This window comes from Triticum urartu, chromosome 3 (assembly GCF_003073215.2).
Source record: "Triticum urartu cultivar G1812 chromosome 3, Tu2.1, whole genome shotgun sequence".
NCBI lineage: Eukaryota > Viridiplantae > Streptophyta > Magnoliopsida > Poales > Poaceae > Triticum > Triticum urartu.
In genome coordinates this window covers 637,027,339-637,035,799 of record NC_053024.1, presented here as the reverse complement: position 1 = coordinate 637,035,799, position 8,461 = coordinate 637,027,339, and the positions used below count along the sequence as shown (strand labels likewise).

At 45.4% G+C, this 8,461-nt stretch overlaps 1 pseudogene; it reads left to right on the top strand.

Moving 5' to 3' along the window:
• The first annotated feature begins 1,148 nt into the window (after positions 1–1,148).
• LOC125547074 lies at positions 1,149–2,261 on the top strand (annotated as a pseudogene).
• The last annotated feature ends 6,200 nt before the right edge of the window (positions 2,262–8,461 follow it).

Sequence of the window (8,461 nt, the reverse complement as noted above, 5' to 3'; positions counted from 1 at the left end):
GTTTCTTTCCTTTTCCTCATTTTACTCCGGGCCAAACTCGCCGATCTGTATTTATTGCCCACCTGTCATAAACTCACTTAACATGATCCAATCCGCCGATCAGTGGTTTTTACAAACCATTACACAAGATGTGGTGTTTTCTGCAGAGAAAATGTATCCTAGTGTTTTTCGTAAACCTAGTCTTCAAAGTGGTGTTTTTTTTTGCAATTTACTTCATAATTCCACTACTTATATTTCTCTCAACATGCACATATCCCACCTCACCACACACGCACCTCATCAAATCCACTATTTATATTTCCCTCAAAGTGTTAATGAGAAATCCTAGTTATATTATGTGAAATAACTCAACAATATAATAATCAAATAAAATAAATCATATGTATATTCTGATTTCCTCATATTATAATATCAGACAATGAGATTTTTATCGAAATATAATGCAATCAATTCCCGCAGCAACGCGTGGGGTATCGTCTAGTATTCTAAAAAAAGGCAGTGTAAAGTGGTGTATTATTTTGGCAAAGCAAAAGATGTATGGGTGTGTTTAGAGCACATCTAGATGTGCCCTAATTATTGCACATCTAAGTGAGTGAATCAAGCATAAAGAGGAAAAGAAAAAAAGAAAAAGAAAATATCCACGTGAATCTCGATGTAAGATCACTGATAGAACTTAGATGTGCAATACTTATGGCACATCTAGATGTGCTTTAGTAAAACTGAAAATGTATTGGCAAAGGAAAACAATGTTTGGCAAAGGAAAACAATGTTTGGCAAAGGAATAGAAGGCAGCACACCTCGTGGCAGTGTTGTGTTATTTTGGCAAAGGAAAAATGCTTTTCTTATGAAGCAAACGTGGAGGAGAGCTATGTTATTTTGTCAAAATCCTAGAACAAAATAGAAAAAAGAGATTATAGTGTCAATCCAGTGTGCGTTATTTTGGCAAAGGTAGGAAGAAATATATGCTTACGCAACAAAGGCAGAGAAACGGCAGCGAAAATCCCTCAATATCTGACGGCACGCACACACAATGACACAATCCATACATATATGTGCCCTCCTCGTCTTCTTTAAATCGTGCCACTGCGCGTTGTCTAGTCTCATCACATTCACAATCTCCTAGCACAACCCAGGTTACCCAGCACAACATGGCAGCCATGACAATCACCACCTCGAGCTTCCTCAAGACCCCATTCCCCGGCGTTTGCACTCCGGCAGCCACTCGCACCCCCTCCCGTGCCGCCACCCGGCGCACCGGGGCCGTCTGCAACTCCATCTCCTCCTCCACCCCTCCCTATGATCTCAGTTCCTTCAAGTTCAGCCCCATGAAAGAATCCGTCGCCTCCCGCGAGATGATCCGTCGGCACATGACCGACATGATCGCCGACGTCAACACCGATGTCATCATCATCGGAACTGGCAGCGCGGGGCTGTCCTGAGCCTACGAGCTCTCCAAGGACCCGTCCGTCAGCATCGCCATCATCGAGCGGTCCGTCTCCCCCGGCGGCAGCGGCTGGCTCGGCAGCCAGCTCTTCTCCGCCATGGTTGTGCGCAAGCCGGCGCACCTCTTCCTCGACGAGCTCAACATCGAGTACGACGAGCAGGAGGACTACGTGGTCATCAAGCATGCCGCGCTCTTCACCTCCACCGTGCTGAGCCGCCTCCTCGCACGGCCCAACGTGAAGCTCTTCAACGGCGTTATCGTGGAAGACCTGCTCGTCAAAGAGCACCGCGTCGCCGGCGTGGTCACCAACTGGGCGCTCGGGTCGACGAACCAGGTCCAGGACACACACTCACAGGCACAATCCCACATGGACGCCAACGTCATGGAAGCCAAGATCGTCGTAAGCTCATGTGGCCACGAGGGGCTGTTCAGTGCCAACGGGAAGGGAGTCAAACGGCTCGAGGACATGGGAATGATCAAGACGGTGCCCGGAATGGAGGCGCTTGACACCAACATGTCCGAGGATGCGATTGTCCGCTTAACCCGCGAGGTCGTCCCCGGCATGATCGTCGCCAGTGTTGAGGTCGCCGAGATCGACGGGCCCCAGAGGATGGTGAGAAATATACTGCGTTTTTTCACAGGAGTTCTTGGAATCATTCTCATTTCTCTCACCGCCGTTTTGGTGTGTCTTGTCTTGTGGTGGTTGCAGTGCCCAACGTTCGGCGCCACGATTATCTCCGGCCAGAAGGCAGCGCACCTGGCACTCAGGGCGCTCGGCCGTCCGAACGGCATCGACCCGGAGACGGCCCGAGCGTGAGGACCAGCGGCGACACCGTGGACGCCTGGACGACGGAGGTGACACCAAAGCGTCCGCTGGTGTTTGATGAAACAGAGGAGACGTTGGACAAAGACTTTATATATGTCATCTGTCTACTTGTGTTTAATCCTCTGTTCATCTCTACTAGTAGCAGCAGGCGTCGTGTTTATAGCACTGCCGCGGTTTGCCCTTCCGCGTGATGGCAACTCCATGGATCCTTCCGGAACAAGATGACAGAATAAAATGGTTGGGCTTCCTATACATGTGTGCGCGCGCGTTGAATTTCCAGTTCTTTATTGGTGTATGCGCACGCTATTTAGGACATGTATAATGGTTGATAAAATAATTTTATTTTAAATTTTACATGTAATTTAGAAATTCAAAAAACATATATACAATGGATCATCTTTTAACCTTATCTTTATAAACTAGTTATTCCTAAAAACGTGGTGAGATATATTGTGCTAAGAGATCATCTCTTGTCTTCTCTTAGAAGACAATACTTTTTTTATGATTTCTCTCTCCTCCGCCTCATCATTTATCATATGTGGAATCCCTAAGATAGAATCATTGTACATGCCCTTACTCCATGAATAAAGCCTCTGACAAGCGGTAGTTTTTTTTCCCGAGAAATTTTCAATCTATTCATCTTCCCGACAAGTGGCAGTTTTTTTTTTGAGGAATGCCATCATGGCTCACTTTATTGCTTTCAAATAGTTGTTACATCATCCACAAGCAAAGAAATGATAAAACTAGGATGTTCATCAACTCAAACATTGTGATTGTGATTAGCCTCCCTTTAGCTAGGCTATGAGCAACAAAATTGGCATCCCTATTATAGAATGAATACTCAACTCTACTAAAAGTAGTAGCCTGTATACAAATATCCTCATAGAAGCAATCAGACTGAATCGGCAGTTGATCTTGCGCAACGCCCTCCCTCCGTTCCGGTACACAAGACCTTTTAACCTTGATCGTAATTTTTTCACGCAAGATTTAGTTGTTCATTCATATGCCATAACAAAGAAGTTCCTAGCGATTTTTGCTGCATGATTAATATTTTGTTGATCAAAATTAGACTCAACATGTGAGAGGTTTTTGTAAATTAAAATCGATGAAAGTACCAAAATTTGAGTGCCAAGCATAGCATCTCTAGCAAATCCCGCAAATCAGCCTGTCCGATAAAATAACTGTGGTTTTACTGAAATGAGACAGAAAATCGTCACGCGCAAGTCCTGTAAAACGGCCTGTCCCGAAGATAATTTTTGGTGGGGCGGAGTATTCCCAATTTGCAGTATCCTCTATCACTTGCGTGACTTGGTGGGAGGCACATTTTCGCCCGCTTTCTTGCGCACTGTGCCATCACCTCGCCGCGCCTCCAATCAGCGGCATATGGAGTACCCGCAGCCATCGGCCGTCGGATTTGGAGTAACGACTGTTTACGGATCTGGGCCGGATATTCCCTTTGTGGAACCAGTAGGTTTCATTTCTAGTAGTGTATCAAACACAAGAATGAGGCCCAAACATAGATCGGACCCATTCCATTTCATTTGGTGTCACATAACAAACACACCCTCTTGTCTCAAAAAAAAGCACACCCTCTTCTAAAAAAATAAATCAAACACACCCTACATCTTGAGTTTCTCTGTACCCATCTTTTGAAAAAAAAACTTTATTACATAGTTCATATTTTGTTTTTACGTTTTTTTGGGGACAACTATTTTGTTTTTGCGTACGTACTAGTTTCCACTTCAATGACGATTAGCTAAGGCCTTGTACAATGGGAGGTGCTTAGACAGATGTTTAGAAAAATAATCCGGGTTTTTCTGAAGCACCGGTACTTATTTGTATAGGATAGACGCTTAACTAAGCGTCTCTCCTGCAGAAATAGGCACCGGTGCTTAAAAAAGCCTGATTTATTTCTCTAAACACCTCCCATAAGCATCTTTCATTGTACAAGGTCTAACATCACGGGGATGTTACAATCAGATGAACTAGTGTCTTTTTAGAAAAAAGAAAACTTCTCCGTGAGAATATTATTTCTGTTTAGCGCTAGGATCATGGGGGTGGAACGGGCCCGGAAAAATCGTCGCCAGTTGAACAGGTTTGATCGATCCATCCTTCGCCCGAATGGATGGACGCATCTCACTGCATCAGCAAAAACACCCTCGGTTCATCTCGATACCACCCAGCCGATCGAGATGCGGTCGCCGCGTACAAGACGCTGCAGACTCCGTCGCCCTGCGGCAGCCGCCTTGCCGTACTGCAGGAAGGGTCACAGGAAGAAGAAAGATCGTCGTCGACGCGAAGGCAGCGGCGGCATGACGGCGTCTCTCTCAGACGACTCGCTGGCCAGCATCTTCACCCGGCTGCCGGACGCGGCGGCCGTGATCCGCTGCGCCGCCACGTGCCGGCGTTGGGCCCGCGTCGTGGCCACGAGGGCCGCCATCATCTCCCGCTCCCTGCAGCCTCTGGGCCGCTTCCTGCCGGACCTCGCCGTCGGCGTCTTCCACCAGGAGAAAGACTGGCCCACCGCCCGCGGCCGTGACACCGTGCCGTCGCGCCCCTGCTTTGTCGCGAGGGCTCGCTTCCTCGGCGTCGGTGGTGGTGGGCAGCTTTGGGGACTAGATGACGACGGCGGGCTCTTGGATTACTCCCGCCCGGTCGCGTCCCGGAACGGGCGCCTCGTCCTCGAGCTCCGGCGTGAGGGCCGCGCCGTCGACGGCCTCAGGCTGGCTGTCTACAACCCCATGACGAGTGACAATAACATCGTCATCGTCCCACCTCTCATCGTCTCAGCAGCACCAGGCGGCAAGAACAGCACGACGACGACACGCGACTACGGCTGCGCATTGCTCACCGGCCACGACCTGCGCCCACCGCGCTGCCAGAGCTTCTTCCGTCTGCTGCTGATATACAACCGCAGACGCCGCCGCAGGGACTCCACCGTGCTTCGGTGCTACTCCTCGCACACCGGTCGCTGGGGACCAGAGGCCGAATCCGACGTCAGGATCCACGCCTCCAGGCTGCGCTGCATCGGCCCAGCGGTGGTGCGGCGTGGAGTGGCCTTCTGGGCTCTGGATCACGGCGTGCTCGGCGTGCGCCTCGATCATCATACTGATCAGGATGGAGCCGTGACGGATATGCACTTGTTGCCTTACAACATAAATCAGCACTGGCCAGAGAATAGGTTGCTGGGCGTCTCGGCGGACAATAGACTCTTCATGATGCACGTTGGGGTCAGAAATGGGCAGAACAAGATCCTGATAGCGAGTTTTTCATACTTCGAGTTTCCCGAGGAAGACGACATTCGCACCGGTAGAAGAGAAACCGTACGGGAGCACGCATTCGTGCTGATGCACCAGATGAAGATGGAACACCATCACACCGGCATCAAGCTGCGGTGGTTCGGCGACAAGAGTGGGCTCGTCTTGTTCACCATGGGAGCACGGAGCGGGCATGCCAGCACCTTCGTGTTGAACCTCTGGGAGGAATTGGTCTACAAGGTGGCTGATGACGGGGACTCATGGAACAACTTGATCGGGTATGAGATGGACATGGCCGCATACCTTGCCTCTATAGACCGACAGTCCTTTACTTGAAATGAATTTAATTGTACACCGAGAATATGTATGTGCATCTATTATGCACATTGTCTAGACAGGTTAAATATTAATGTAGTATGTAGCTTGTATTAGGACTATTAATTGGTCCCTTGCTTTCTCTTATGCTGGTCACAGTGGGGAGTAAGTTAGACTAGTGTCATGCATATGACACTAGTCTAAGTTACTACCTTCATAATCAAAATAACATAATAGTAATATCATAGATTGCTTCATTTATTAGCTCGTAGACTCATCTTGTCTTGGTAAACGTTATGTTACAGTAACATATTATGTTACCATCTCTCATTAATTACTTGCCACATAAGCAAAAAAAAATTCAAAATGCGCTATGTTACTAGCTAAGTTACTCCCACTATGACTAGCCTTAGACCTTTTGGTCGTCATAGCATTTGCTTTTGTTATCGTAAAACAAGAGAGTAGGTTTAGCGGTATCTATGGTCTCGTAGTTATGCTACAATGCTAAGTTAGCAGAGGGTGTATATGATGATCTTATGACGAAGGTCGTGGCCGATAAGAATGACACATCAATGTTTTTTAATAGGTATAGTCGCCTCAACCAAGCGCAACTTAGTTGTATTGTTAGGAGAAGTGTCGAGCGGGCTTGATCTACCATTTGGGTATTTCTACAAATATGCACACACAAAAACTCCACGCTGCCCTTCAAAAAAAAATTAAATGAAAATTTGAACTGTATGCACTTCTACCTTTTTTAACCAATGTTGCCAAAAGTATATCTGAACTTCTTTACAATTCCTAAAAAAATTATGATGGCATGGTAACCCTGAGCATAAAATAATGATAAGCCTGAGTCATGCTTTGACGGTTCCTTCGGACATGCAACACATTACCTCAGGGCAACAGTGCATTGGCATATGTTATAGAAACTCGCCATGGTGTCTATGTTTTCTGAATTCTCTTATGGACAAAGACTAATGTGCGTGTACTCCGCTATATTGGTTGCCGAAATCCAGTGGCACGGCAAAGCACGCTTTCACTTCTAGTACTAGTAAGCATGTACGCTCGACTAATACTATTTGTTTCAAGATTGATCACAATGTGAATGCTTCATTGAACAATCTATTTCAAGATTGAAGCATGAAAGAAACAAAAAGTAATCCGGATAAATTTAATAATATGTTTCTACCTAACCAATTTGAATACTCTCTTTTCTCGAGAAAACAATCTAAATATTATTTTGTATGGCATGAATAAAATTTAGAAAGCAAACTTTCTAATTTTCCATTTATTTAGAAATAAACAAAAAGACATACAGGCATGGGCACAGCAAGGACGCCCACACAAGAGATGGTGGTGCCAAGAAGAGCCATCTCTGAAGCTACTTTTCTATTGAAAATCCCACACACTACCGCGGCATGTTAGCAAGATCACGGTCGGTTCCAGCAGATACGGGATCTGATTAGAACAAAAACTCCCAAGAGCGACCAAAATTTAGATGAAGTTCCAAGAAGACCAAGTTTTTGTAGACCGTGGGATTCAATGACAGCCTCCCCCTCTCTATGTTTAAGACAAATGACAGGAGATTTCTGCGGGAGCAGGACACCAATAAACCATCAACATAGTACATATATTTCTTCCAAGACAAGATAAATGATTAACTACTTGGCTCCTCTGTAATACCCACTTCATATTACAAAAATAACACCAATAAATTATTTAACTTATAAGAGAAAACAAACAACACATGAAAACAATAAATAGCCGATGAGGAAGTCTCCTAAAAATCACAATACGCTTTCAAATTTTCTTGTCTAAGGCGGTTACAAATTCTGTAGGGATGCCGAGTCGCTTCTCCTCTTGTTTCTCTTCTGTACTCTCCTAGTGCAGCACCATGCAGGATGCGAACCGATTGGTCACGGTTGTATTGCAGTGGAGAGGGTGCCGACAATCTATTTCTCAAATCCGATGGGATAGAGTTTTATAGAAATACAATAATAAGATTCCATGCCATGGCAGGAAGCAGTCAATGTAACAAAAATTTCTTGTCGTTCTTTCTAGTTTTGGTGGCTGCGAAAAGCATAATATGACCATGACTAAAAGATCTTTCAATAGGAAAATGGAGTAATGAACCATAGAGATATTAAGGAAAGGAACTATGCGACGATGATATACCTCATGAGACCGCAATGCAATATCTAAATGTTTGGTGGAAATTCAGGTTATCTAAGACAATTTTCTCAGCAATGATATAAATGAATGGATTAGATACTTGTTTCCTGAATCTACCTTGCCGACTAAATGAACCTACATTTTTGTAACCTTAAAGGAACATAGAGAAAAGCACAACCACTAACTTTACAGTTGCCCAAGAATATGGAGGGATAAAACGGAATAGAGAATTGGGAATCAACCTAACCGGGAGAAGGTAACAAAAGGGATATGTGGAAGTAGTGGAGACAGTGCTAGTCAACACTTGATGCATAAAATAGAACATGATAGAACAACATCCGAATCATGAATGTAATCCAAAATCTATATTTTATAAAGATATGCCCAACTCCTCAATAGTTGGTTAAACATTAGGATAAAATGCTAGAAGTCTTTATAAGATATTAA